Below are 11,887 nucleotides of genomic sequence, written 5' to 3' on the forward strand. Positions count from 1 at the left end.
AAGTTAAACAGCACATCAAATCAGTCAAAGTCATTAAAATTAGTTGAGCATTCCTGCTGTTTGCTGTAGTCCTCCACTGGAGTTACAATGAAATGCAGTATGCAAATAAAATGCAATCTAGGGGGTCTGTTCCATCAGATTGCTGTTCAGGAGGTGAAGATGTATTGATTGATCGGTTTCTGAACTGAGCAACGTCACCACCTTGTAGCTCTGCCATTTGTTTTTCCAAATAGCAGCTTCTTTTGAATTGACAATGTGCCCTGGTAAGGTACTAGGCCACAGGTTCCACCAGAGCTAAGCCTGAATTGAAATTCATCACCCAGCACTAAGGCATGCGCAATCAGAAGTAGAAAGCAAAAAGGCACACAACTTTGGAAACTGAATGAATTTCCCCATTCTGTCTCTAGCTGTTTCAATAAAAGAGATTAATGGTCACAATCTGTTGCTATCTTTAGTTATTGATACATCTTCTGCTCTCACCTATAAAATTGCAATGCAATCTCAGGCTGCTCAGAATAAAACTGATTACTCCTATGAAGGTAATGGCTTCTACATTTGTATTATCTTCCTTGAAACCTTCGTGTAATATTCAGTGGCTGACACCATGGTGCTCATTTCCTGTTAAATTAAAAAATAATTACATCTAATCGGGCTGAATTCCCATTTACCACCTTTCTGCCAACCTGACCACTTCACTGATTTTTTTTCCTGCAACCTCCAGCTATCCTGCTCTCCATCAACCACGTGGCCAAATTTTATGTTGTCTGAAAACTTATTGAACACGTCCCTGATATTTACATACAGTTTAGTAATGTCCTTTAGAGTAGGAAATCTGCTATCCTTACCTGTTCTAGCCTACATGTGACTCCCAGACCCACAGGAATATGGCTGGCTCTTAACTGCTATCTGGGCAATTAGGGTTGGGCAATAAATGCTGACCGAACCAGTGATACCCACATTCTGTGAATAAATTAAAAACATACAAATTGTTAATATCCATCACAACAAAAAGTAAGGGACTTAGTACTGAGCCCTGTAAAACCCCACTGGAAACAGCTTTCCAACTGCAAAAACATCTGTCAATTCCCCTTTGTTTTCCTATGACAAAGCTAATTTTGTAACCAGCTTGCCACATTCTCCTGGATCCCATGGGCTTCTTTTTATATAAAACTGGTCTAACATCTGAAACATTCTCAAAAGGTCTTGCCAAAATCCATGTAGAGCACATCAATTTCAGAACCCTTATCAATCCCCATGTTACCTCCTCAAAAGAGTAAATCAAATTAGTCAAACATGATCCTCCCTTATCAAATTCATGCTATCGTTGACTAATCATTGCCTTTCTAAGTACAATTTATCCTAGCCTAAATATCCTATTCAGCAGGGCAGCATGTGGCTTAGTGGTCAACACTGCTGCCTCACAGTGACCCAGATTCGATTCTATCCTCAGTCAACTGAATGGAGTTTGCAGATTCGCCCAAGTCTGTGTGAATTTCTGCCGGGTGCTCCGGTTTCCTCGCGCAGTCCAAAGAAATGCAGATTAGGTGGACTGGCCATGCTAAATTGCCTATCCATGAATGTGCAGGATAGGTGGATTAATCATGTGTAATGCAGAGTTGGAAGGATACCGTAGTGGGGTGGGTCTGGGAGGAATACTCTTCAGACGGTTAGTGTGGGCTCAGTGGGTCGAATAGCCTGCTTCCACGTGGAAGAATTCTATGATTTAAGAAGGGGCACACTTATATTGGAAGCAGTTCATAGAAGGTTCACTAAAGTTGATTCCAGGGATGAGGGGTTGTTTCAAGTTTGATGAAATTGGGCATATATTCATTGGAACTTAAAAGAATGGGAGATTGTCTTAATGAAATATAAATGATTCTGAAGGGTCTTGACATGGTAGATGCTGAGAGGACATTTCCCCTCATGGAGTATCTAGAAGTATTGGTTATAAATTCAGAAAAAGGCTATCTCATTTAAGATAAATTTCTTCTCAGAAATTGCTAATCATTGAAATTTTCTTCCATTTGAAACTCAGTTATGTATTGAAAGCTGAGTTAGATTAAGTTTTGAATTACAAGGGACTCTAGAATTTTGAATGAGCAGCGAGGAAAACAGAAAAGTAGTGTTGACTCTAAAATCAGTTCAGCCATTGATTATTGGAGTAAGCTGGGGGGGGGAATGTGTGGCCTACTCAGACTTTTATTTATGCTTAAAAATCTTGAAACTTCCCAATAGTTTAGCTATACTTTGGCCAAATGGACCGCAATGGCACAAAAAGAGGAAGGCAATAGCAACAGTGGCAATATTACTGGACTGCTAATCCATAAACTCAGATCACTGTTTGAGGGAGATGAGGTTTGAATCCCACCATGCCAGACACCAAAATTTAATTTTGGTAAAAATCAGGAATTTGATGCTAGCCTAATGACATTGATATAACCACGATCAATTTGTCAAACCTTTCTGGTTCATTTAATATCATCTTTTATGTAAGTGAGTCTGCCATTTTTACCTCATCTGTTGTACAAGGGACCCCGTTCCCATAGCCATATGGTTGTCTCTTAATTGTACTCTGGTGATTAGGGAAGGGTCAGAATACCAACTGAGCCAGAAATGACCAGATCCTGGAAGTATTTATTTTGCACCACCTTCTCAAGGGCATTTAGGGACAGGCAGTAAATGATGATCTTCCTCACACTGTCTGACTCAACTTTTTAAAAAAACTTGCAGAAATTCTTTTACTGGCACCCTTTAGATAGATGTAGGAGAATTTAATAAGGTTCAGTTTCCTGATCACTGGACAATAACATCTGTGGAATATCACCTTTATGTGTACACTAGTTTGAGGCAGAATTGGAATAATCTGTTGATCCTCAACTGGGCCTCATCCACAAAGAGCAGCCATTCAATAATGCCCACAGAACCCCACAGCAGCAAACACAGTAACCCTGCCATCTAATCTCAAATCCTTGATGACTAGTTATTTGAACTTCTGATCAGAGCAGTTCTAGATTGTCAGCAGGAAACAAACTGGCTCTGAAATAAACAAGATGTGAAAATGAGTGGCAATGGTTCTACTCAATCAATTTTTACTTCACTTTGGCACTGACAGAGGCAATACCCGGAAATAACCTGACTCCTGCTATCTCACTAACTACAACACTCACTCTCCCCCGCCCAAAGATCAACCCTCTGCTGGGGTTTATCGAAAACTCTATGAAGCTTTCGCACAAGCTTCTGCTTCCTCTCCTTAAATCGCAACCGTTTCAACTATAGATTGTTTTTTGAGCAGGGCAGAAAAAGGAATCATTAAGCTGTACCCAAGAGGTAGAGCATCAGTGATATTATAAATGTGTAGATTAGGTATGGGAGGAGGAGCAATGCCCAGTCCCAGCACCAAGGCCCGGGGCCTAGTCCCTCACGAAATCGTTACCGAGCAGTTTAAAACAGCCGCTTCCACTTCTCTCTGCACAACGCCCCGAGGCTGGAGGTAGACGTCAGGAGAAAAACACTGACCAGCGGCTCCGCTCCGTCTCCGAGCTGCTCCTACACCGCTTTCCTTCCCGTCGCTGCGCATTCCGCTCAGAGAAAGCACCGCACCGTCTCCGGAGAAGAGCAGCCTTTTTCCTTCTATCACAACCTCCGGAAAAAACAGTCCCTGCAGGCCACCCACCAAACTGCAAGGTGGACTGAGCGGAACAAATAAACACCATCCGCACAAAATAACTCACGCGGCCTTCTCATGTGCCCCCTTTTCCTCGGCGATGATGAGTTAATTTTTGTGAGAAGGTGTTGCACTCATAGCTCACTGGGGTTATTTTTGGATTTCAAAGTCAGCTTGGATTACTGAGTACACCTCTGTTGAATCAGAAGTTTGTATCTCCAGTCCAGGATTTCAACATTGCATTGAAGGGGCCTTCAGGCTCTCTGCCTTTATTCCTGATGAAGGGCTTTTGCCCGAAACATCGATTTTACTGCTCCTCGGATGTTGCCTGAACTGCAGTGCTTTTCCAGCACCACTTTAATCTGGACTCTGGCTTCCAAGTTTGCTTGATATTTGGATGAGATTGATTTCCCAATTCCAAGAAAGCCTTCCTTTCTTTCGTTTTTAAGAAGCATTCTCCAAAGTGAAAAGTATTTGAAAAGGGATTATAATTTCTGGAAGGGAATGCAATTGTTGCCCACAGAAAAGATCTGTTTGCATCGACTTAACAGCAATCTATGTTTCTTCAATATATCATTTTAGTATCATAAGACACAGTTATCTCTTGCTATAAATTATGTGTTTTATGATCATGCCCCACTAGTTTACACAGACAGTTGCCAATTCCTGCCTCAGGCAACTGTCTGTGTAAATGTAGGGGAATGGGTTTGGGTGGGTTGCTCTTTGGAGGGTCGAAGGGCCAGTTTCCACACTGTAAGTAATCTAGTTACCTGATGAAGGAGCAGCGCTCTGAAAACCAATACTTGCAAATAAACCAGTTGGACTATAACCTGATGAAGGCCTCTTGCCTGAAATGTCGATCCTCCTTCTCCCTGGATGCTGCCTGACTTGCTGTGCTTTTCCAGCACCACACTCTTGACTGTAACCTGGTGGTGTGTAATTTTTAACTTTGACTGCATTCAGTAATTCATTGCTGCTTCTTTCCTCAATGCTGTTTCCTTCCTATCTCAAGTCCCCAATTCTCTTTTCAACACTTGGATCCAAAGTGCAGTTCAGGTCTTCCTCACTATATTTGGTGTCCATCATAATCTCACAAAATACTTGCAATTCCTGGCCTAATCCATTTCCACTAATACTATTGCTATTGCTCTGCTGTTGATGTTATTACTTTTTCAAGATATTCAATATCACCATTACCTTTCTAATATCATAGAAATAATTCCACAGATGCCGGTATCCCATCATCAAAATCTCCTTTCTTTACAAATGTTTAGTACTTGACACTGGTCTGGTTTCCTCAGAGCCAGGTCTCATAAGTGTGCAGAACCTCTGACACTTCTGTTTAAATTTGGCAGCCAGGGCTCCCTGATTGGACCAGGTTAACAGCCACAATCAGGGAACTCATATTCTGGAAGGTCAATGTGGCTGACCTAGTTACAATCTCTACATCCCTCCCCCTCAAAGTCCGGGAATGTAGGCCTGTTCTTTTTATGGCGTCTCCTGGAGCATTTTTGCACTGGGTCTGGTTCTTCTGAATCAGCCTCGAATATGAGCATTTACCGGATGGTAACCCACCTCTTGTGCCTGGAGCACTCAGAAGAAATTCATTCTCTTCTTCAGACAGTAAAAGCGTTGAAGCTGCAACATCAGCCATGTCTATCTAAGATTCTGAAGTTTCTTCGATGCTAGACAGAGAGGGTGAAGCCACGGGTTCCGACAGACTTTCGGAGGGGCCTGTACATTTTGTTCCTGCACCGTTTTTGAGTTTGCTGCTTTCATGTGATCCATGTGCATGTTCAGGACTGCCATACCTATGCAAACTTTGTTTGTCATGGGACCTGTCCTCTTACCCATACAGGGCCGTTTCCGTAGTTTTTCCATCAAACTTCATTCTGAAGTAAATTGTGTGTGTGTCTCTCTCTCTCTCTCTCTCTCTCTCTCTCTCTCTCAGAGAGGTTTTGTGTGCAGTTTGGTGTTCACCAAATCATCCAGGACCAGGAAGATCAGATTTAACTTGGTGTGGAGTCTTCTCCCAATTAGCAACTCTGTTGGAGCTATCTTTGTAGTTACATGACAGGTAGTTCAATAATCAAGTAGGATTCAGGACAGTTTGATATTGAGTGAAGATGTAGGTGATTTCTTTAAGCCTGTCTTCAAAGTCTGTGCTGCTCTTTCTGCCAGACCATTAGACAATGGATAGTATGGGGCTGTCCTTATATGCTGAATACCATTCAACTTTCGGAAATACTCAAATTTCCTGCTGGTAAATGATGGCCTGTTGTCTATAACCAACACTTTTGGTAGCCTGTGTGTTGCAAAAGGTGCTCGTTTTTCTATCAATATCCTTGTGTGTGACAATTGAACTCTGTGCATGTTCGATCAATTTCACTGGACATCCACAATGAATACAAACATTGAGCCCATGAAAGGGCTGCCGTGGATGATATATAATCAAATCCAGGGTTTGCCTGGCCATTCCCATGAATGTAGGGGAGCTGCTGGCAGTAATGTTTGTTCTTATTGACTCTGGGTGGTGCCCCACCAATGCGGCTATGTCTGTATCCAATCCTGGCCACCAAACATAATTTCTCACCAACATCTTCATTTTGGACATCACTGGATGATCCAGGTGGAGTTCCGCCAGTATCTGATGGTGACCTGTGCTTGGGACAATCACTCTTGCTCCCCATAATGAAGCGCCTTCCTCTCTGAGGATCTGGTCCATTCTCGTTGTGATGGACCCTTTGTTTCCACCATCACCACAAGCTGTTTTAGCTTTGCCAGGACCAGATGTTTTTGCACCCACAGTCTGATATTGTCAGCGATGACCGGAAGAGTGTCTAGAAAGTTCACAACTAGGACAGACTCTTCCAGTAGTGGCACCACCAGTGGTCTGTCTGCTAGCAGGCAGCTGCTGTATTTGCCACGAGACCTGCTGAATGGTATTCCAACTTATATACAATTAGAATGAGAGTCCATTGCTGAATTTGACATGAAGCTAAAGGCAGCATGGCCTTGTCCTCTTTGAGTAGTCCTAGTAGGTGCTTGTGGTCTGTGACTATTACAAATTTACATCCATAACGATATTGGTGGAACTTTCTCACACCAAAGATGACCACTAAACCTACCTTCTCTATCAGGGTATATTTGGCCTCTGCATCAACCAATGTCTGGGAGGAAAACATTATTGGGTATTCGTCTCCATTGGGACATCTGTGATACCATATTACTCTGATACCATGTGGAAAGGCAATGCATGTCAGCACCAGATCTCACTTGAGATCATTATGTACCAACACCTTCGACAATGATTGTTGCTTCTTCATTTCCCTAAAGGCTCCAATTCCGGATGTAAAGGTGCCAGGATGGAGGCCAGGTTACATCTGAACTTTCCATAATAATTCACCAATTCAAGGAAGACCTAAGTTCTGGGAGCCAGGACACCTTTGATCACCTTCACTTTATCATCCAATGGATGAAACTAAGTTTTGTCAACTCTGCACCCAAGTAGGTCACCTTGGTGTGCCTGGAACACAGATTTTCCCTTCTTCTTCCCACCTGACTTGGAGAAACATCTAAGGATTATGTCCAAGTTCTCTAAGTGCTCTTTATTGGTCTTCCCAGTTATTAGGACGTCACCATGGTAAATGTGTATGATAATTTACTGGATTCAATAGATTCTGGTCAGGTCCTGGCAGACTGGAAGACGGCGAATGTTACGCTGCTGTTTGAAAAACAGTGTAGGCAAAAAACAAGTAAACATAAGCCAGTTAGCTCTGTAGTCTGGAGGCTATCATTAAAGAAGAATTAGTGAGACATTTAGATGAAAAGGGCTCCATCAGAAGCAGCATGTATTCAGAAAGGAAAGGTCATGTTTGACAAACCTACCAGACTTCTTTGAGGATGTAATAAGTGTGGTGAATGGAGGGGAACGGATGGATGCTGTAAACTTGGATTTCCAGAAGGCGTTCAATAAGGTGCTGAAAAAGGTAAGAATGCATGCAGTTGTGGAGAATATACTAGCATGGTAGAGGATTGGTTAACCGATAGAAAGCAGAAAGTTGGGATAAATGGTGTTTACTTTGTTTAGTGATCAGTGGTGAGTGAGGTCCTGCAGGGGTCGGTGTTGGGCCTGCAACTGTTTATGATCTATACAAATGATTTGGAAGAGGAGACAAAATGTTACTTATCCAAGTTTGCTGAGCACAATAAATTGATTGAAAAGGCAAACTGTGCAGAGAATGTGGAGGGTCTGCAGAGAGATTTAGATAGGTTAAGTGAGTGGGCAAAGGTCTAGCAGATAGAGTACAATGTTGGTAAATGTGAAGTTATCCACTTTTGAAGTAAAAATAGTGGGTCAGATTATCATTTAAATGGTAAAAGATTGCAACACGCTGTTGTGCAGAGGGACTTTGGAGTGTCTGTACATGAATTGCTAAAAGGTGATTTACAGGTGCAATAGGTAATCAGGAAAACAAATGGAATATTGGTTTTTAATGCTAGAGAGTTTGAATTTAAGAGCAGGGAGGTTCTGCTGCAATTGTGCAAGGTGTTGGTGAGGCTACACTTGGAGTATTGAGTGCAGGTCTGGTCTCCTTACTTGAGAAAGGGTATACTGGTTTTGGAGGCGGTGCAGAGGAGTTTTACCAGGTTGATTCTGGAGATGAGGGCGTTACCCTATGCAGAGAAGTTGAGCCGCCTGGGACTGTGCTCTCTAGAAATTAGAAGAATGAGAGGGGATCTTATAGAAACTATAAAATTACGAAATAGATAGATAAGATAGAGGCAGGCCAGTTGTTTTCATTGATGGGTGAGACTAGGACTAGGGACATTACCTATTACCTATTATTTACTTATCTATGCTACTTAACTCTGTGATCTGCCTGTATTGCTCGCAAGACAAAGCTTTTCACTGTGCCTCGGTACACGTGCCAATAAATTCAATTCAATTCAATTCAATGTGGCCTCAAAATTAGAGGGAATAGATTTAGGACAGAGATGAGGAGGAACTGCTTTTCCCAGGGAGTAGTGACTCTATGGAATTTTCTGCCCAAGGAAGCAGAAGAAGCAACTTCATTAAATATGTTCAAGACACAGTGGTTGGGGAATTAAGGGTTATGGGGATATTGCAGGTAGGTGGAACTGAGATGATGGATAGATCAGCCACTTTCTTAATGAATGGCAGAGAGGGCCCGACAGGCTAATGGCCCTCTCTTGCTTCAATTAGATTAGATTAGATTCCCATGCAATGTGGAAACAGGCCATTCAGCCCAACAAGTCCACACCACCCCTCCGAAGAGCAACCCACCCAGACCCATTCCCCTTCATTTACTAATGCACCTAACACTATGAGCAATTTAGCATGGCCAATTCACCTAACCCGCACATCTTTGAACTGTGGGAAGAAACCATTGCACATGGGGAGAATATGCAGACTCCACACAGTCAGTGGTCCGAGCTCGGAATCGAACCAGGGTCCCTGGCGCTGTGAGGCAGCAGTGCTAGCCACTGAGCCACCGTGCCGCCCAGTGACATTATGAAATCTAGATAAGTGCAAGCCGGGTTAGATCTTGTAAAATGTTCTCCATTGTCCACAGAAAATGTCCACAGGCTGATGATGCCCCAAATGGCAATCTCATATATTGATACAAACTCTTATAGCATACTTCTAGAATCCTCTACTAAGTGCAGCTACAGGTACGCATGGCTCATGTCTATCTTTGTGAGGGACAGCTCCCCTGCCAGTTTTGCGTATAAGTTCTCTGTGTGAAGGATTGGGTATTAGTCCAGCTGTGAGCAACAGTTTACCATTTAGTTAAAACCCCACAAAGATGAACCGACCCATCTGGCTTCACAATCGGTAGGGCCAGTGCTGCCGATTCCTCAAACTGTACTGGTTTGATGATTCTTTCACTTTCCAACCTCCTGATTTCTGCCTTTACTTTTGCAAGTAAGGCAAATGGCATTGGGTGGGTCTTGCAGAATTTTCTCTTGTCACCACTGAAGTAGTTCCACAAAGGCCAATATCCGTTCCCAAGTTACCCTTTATTTAAACATGAATAGTACTTTATACTGGTCCAGCTTCTTCAGAGCCAGGTCTCAAAGTGGGCAGAACCCCTGACACTTCTGTTTAGCCAGGACCCCTTGTTTAGGCCAGGTAAACAGTCCCAATCAGGGAACTCATTCTGTGAAGTCCACTTGGCTGACCTCAATGCAATCACTGCAGAGATAGTCAGTGCCATCTTAGTAACGGCAGTTATTAGATTCTCTTCAGGAATGCATTCTATTCCATGTTCTAAGCCACATTTGAATCTGTATCCACCTGGTGGTACACTCCAGGTTCTAAGTCTTGCTTCGTAATATAAGCTTTTCCTCATGTCACTTTTTGTTCTTTTGCAAATCTCTTTAAACTTGTGTCCTCTAGCTTTCAATCTTTTCTGAGAATTGGTACAATTTCTCCATCTTGTCAATCTCTTCACTTACCTTGACCAAACATTTCATGATTTTGAGCTTCTGTATCCGATTCAGACTTCTCTAAAGAGAACAGCCCTGGCTTCTCCAATTTACCTATACAACTGAAGTCCCTCAACCCTGGGGTTGTTCTTATAATTTTTTTTCTGCACCCTCTCTAAAGCCTTCACATTCTTTCTAAATCAAATGCCCGGAATTGAACACAATGTTCCAGCTGAGGCCTCACTGGTGTTTTAAACAAGTTCATCATAATGTCCTTGCCTTTGTATTCTGTGACTCTATTTAAAAAGCACAGTATCCCCTGTGCCTTTTTAACTACTTTCTCAGCCTGCCCTGCCACTTCTAATTTGTGCAACATTGAAAGGCACAATAGAAAGATGAGGCCATTTAGCAAATAATGTCTGTGCCAGCTGAATAAACTAGCCTCCCTTTCAATATCGCTTTCCAGCACAAGATCTGTAGTCTTGCAGATGTCAGTGCTTCATGTACAGATTCAGGTTCCATTTGAAAGAGATAGCTGAGGAGATTGTGGAGGCATTGGTGGTGATCTTTAGGAATCACTAGAGTCAGGGAAGATCCAGAGGATGAGAAATAGCTATTGTAACACTCTTGATTTAAGAAGGGAGGGAGGTGGAAGATGTGAAATTATAGACTCGTTAACCTGATCTCAGTTTTTGGTAAACTTTTGGAGTCCATTAAGAGTGAGTGTGAGGTAACAGAAAGATAGTGGTGGCACTTTCTCTCGCATTTCACGTTGACCTGAATAGCAACCTTGGACTAGGCTAGCAGGGTCTGATGATATGATTTCCTCTGCCAGTCCTAAGGGAAGAAGATGGCTCTCATCTGCAACTCCCTGTCCACCAAGACCTCGAGGTCCTTGTCAGTAAAGCAGAATGCTATTTGTCCTGTCTGATATAGAATTTTTAAAAAATCATAAAATTTTTACATTATAGAAGGAGGTGGCCATTTGACCCATCATATATGACCTTGCTCCGAAAAGACCTACCCAGCTATATTCAACCCCCAGCCGTATTTTCAGAGCTCTCCAAATTCATCACTTCCACATACATATCCAGCCTCTCTTTGAAAGCTCCTATTGACTCTGTCTACACCATTCTCCCAGATGGCACATTCCAAATCCTAACAAGTCTCTGAGTAAGGAAGTTTCTCCTCATAACAATCCTAGCTCTCTTGCTGACAATATTGAAATTGTGACCCCTAGTTTACTGACATACCAACTAGTGGAAACAGAATATTCTTTTTTACCCTATCATAATTGCTTATAAATGTGAACATCTCAATGAAGGTCACCTCTTAATTTTCCTGGTATCATCTTTGCAAATCTCCTTTGCACTCTCTCCAGGGCTTCAACATCCTTCCTTAAATAAACTGCTCAGATCTGAATATAATAACAATGTGGTCTGATCAATGATTTGTTGAGGTGTAGCATCACGTTATTGCTTTCATATTTTATGCCTGGTTATACACTCAAGGATCCTATTAGCTTTCTTAACAATGGCTTCAACTTACCTGGCCACCTTCAAAGAATTATGGGCTTGAATTCGAATGTTCTTCTGCTCCTGTACTCCCTCAGAGTTGTACCATTGAGCCTGTCCTATCTCTCAATTTTTCTACTACCGAAATGCATGTCTCTACATTGAAATTCATTTGCTAGGTGTATGCTCATTTGGCCAACTTAAAAATCTCGCTCAAGTCACTCAGTATCATCCTCACAATTCTCCCTTGCTTGGT

The 11,887-nt window shown here is 42.4% G+C and overlaps 1 protein-coding gene across 3 annotated transcripts in view; it reads right to left on the reverse strand.

Annotated features, from left to right (window-relative positions):
- The window catches only part of LOC132824029 (terminal uridylyltransferase 7-like), a 90,494-nt gene extending 86,829 nt beyond the window's left edge, over positions 1-3,665 (reverse strand). The window contains exons 1-2 of one of the 3 annotated variants that reach the window (XM_060838291.1): positions 3,517-3,665; positions 846-960 (exon numbers count right to left, since the gene is read on the reverse strand). The gene's annotated coding sequence lies outside the window, so the exon portion shown is untranslated. Of the gene's footprint in view, positions 1-845; positions 961-3,433; positions 3,482-3,516 lie in introns of those variants that run through there. The other 2 variants (XM_060838282.1, XM_060838309.1) reach the window with 2 other exon arrangements.
- Between the last annotated feature and the right edge of the window lie 8,222 nt (positions 3,666-11,887).

The sequence above is a fragment of the Hemiscyllium ocellatum genome, chromosome 2 (assembly GCF_020745735.1).
Source record: "Hemiscyllium ocellatum isolate sHemOce1 chromosome 2, sHemOce1.pat.X.cur, whole genome shotgun sequence".
In the NCBI taxonomy this organism is placed as follows: Eukaryota; Metazoa; Chordata; class Chondrichthyes; order Orectolobiformes; family Hemiscylliidae; genus Hemiscyllium; species Hemiscyllium ocellatum.